Source organism: Hevea brasiliensis, unplaced genomic scaffold, assembly GCF_030052815.1.
Source record: "Hevea brasiliensis isolate MT/VB/25A 57/8 unplaced genomic scaffold, ASM3005281v1 Scaf49, whole genome shotgun sequence".
In the NCBI taxonomy this organism is placed as follows: Eukaryota; Viridiplantae; Streptophyta; class Magnoliopsida; order Malpighiales; family Euphorbiaceae; genus Hevea; species Hevea brasiliensis.
This window is the reverse complement of record NW_026615017.1, coordinates 91267-93303: the sequence shown is the minus strand read 5'-3', so window position 1 is coordinate 93303 and position 2037 is coordinate 91267.

The following is a 2037-nucleotide window of genomic DNA, read 5'->3' as shown; positions in this document are numbered from 1 at the left end:
AACCCTATTGGCATGCCAAACTATCCAAACCAATCTTGTTAGGTATACTAGGGCATTTAAAACTTTTAAATTCTTCAATTTGTAAATTTCAAGTTTTTAGTGTCACTATTCATCTTATTGGTCAACAAAAATGTTGACTTTTAGAATAAAAATATGTACATTGACTTTGGCACTCCCAACATACCACATTTGGCATTCCAAACTTGTTGGCATTAAGCATTTATACCATTTCAAAGTTTAAACCAACACAAGCAGAATTATCAGTTTTTGTGAGTCAACTTCACTGTTCCATTGGACACTGTTACTGTGGGAATTTGAAGAAATGTAAAACATGAAATTTGTTCCTTATTTTGTCTAGTTGAATTTCCTTTTTTTAATCACTCGATTTGGAGTTTTGTAGCTCCAGATATGGCCCAAAAACCCAAGCTGGCCGGATTGCCAAAACTGCAGAATTACCATATCTACAGTAACATGAACAGTGACTGCCACTGCCATTTGGGTTAGGTTCTGGCCATAATTTGGGGTAGGTTCCTTCATGAAAGTTGTTTGTCTATGTCTTAACTTGTTGTTGTAAAAATTTCAGGTCAATTGACCATATCTACAGTGAGTTATGGCCTGGTCAATTCTACAGAATCAGTTGCAGGGTATCCGGATTGGGGCCAAGTTTTGGTCCTCTTGCTTTGGTCTTTTGGGCATAGTTTCTTCAACAAAAATGTGCCATTATAAGCCTAGTTTCATGTCTAATTGGCCAAACACAAATTGGACTAACACAACCAAAGTTATGGCTGTGTAATTGGACTGAAATTTCACCATTTGTCATTGCCCTAGGGCAGCTTGCAACCTCACTTTGCAATCCTATTTTTCAGTCCATTTAATGGTCAACTTACCTAAAATGGTCACTAATTGACTATTAAAATGCTCTCTAATAATTTCCTAAACCAAGTTTACATTTTGCTCACAAAACCCTAATTCAAATTCATGTTTTATACAATTTATCTTAGTTAATTTTTAATCCATTATTCTTGTGTTTATAACCTTCCAACATAACTCTAGTTCACTTTAAGCTCATAAAAACACTCCCTTCTATTCCATAGCTAGGGCAGCCGAAATTCATGTTTCATACACATGAGTTTTTGCTCATTTAAATTACAATTTCTCATCCATTACAAGCCTAAATCATGGAATTAAGGAATTTTAACTACATATATGCACTAACCTTGATTAGGGCAGATTTTTCCCACCTCTAAACTTCACTTTCCTTCACTTTCTAGGCTGCCAAAAGGTTGTTTAAGGTGTGGGGACAAGTTTTAGTGAAGAGTGTTTAAGGTTTAGTAGTGAAACAAAGAGAGAAGGGGAGCTTTGGTGGAGCTTTCATGGCGGAATGGTTATGGAAAATGGAGAGCTACGGGTGTGTTTTTGTGGGAGTGGTGGCTGCTGGAATTTTTCTTATTTTGGTCTTCTTTTATCTCTTTTAATAGTTAGTCAAATAATGGCTTAATTGTGATTGGTCAAAATTTTCTTAATGACATCATCAAGATGTCATAAATGAGCTTTTCTTTGATTTTTCTTTTCTTTTCATCACTACTCAATTTCAATTTAATTTCTAGTAATGTTTATTCATATTTTATGTCATATTAATTATTTACTTAACTGGAAAAGTCGGCCAAAAATCACCTCTGAAGGCGAAATGACCAAAATGCCCTCCGTTTGGCTTAACGGGTCAAAATTGTCTGTACCGATTGAAAAATTTTTCTAAGTATTTTCTTGGCATTCTAATGCCATGGGAACCTCAGTAATCTTTCTCTGGAGTCCCAAAAATTATTTTATAATTTTTCCCCCGGGTCTAGGGCTCCTCGTTGCGAGAACCGCAACTTCCCTCTGGTTACCCATCGCTAGGGCACCGGCTCGTTTAACTTGGTTGTATTTTATTTCTAAAATTTTTTCTAAATTTTTCTTATTAATATTTGAGTTAATTATGGTTCCTGACTTTAGTTTAAATATTTTTCCGGACGTTCTATGCGTTCGACCGACACCGGT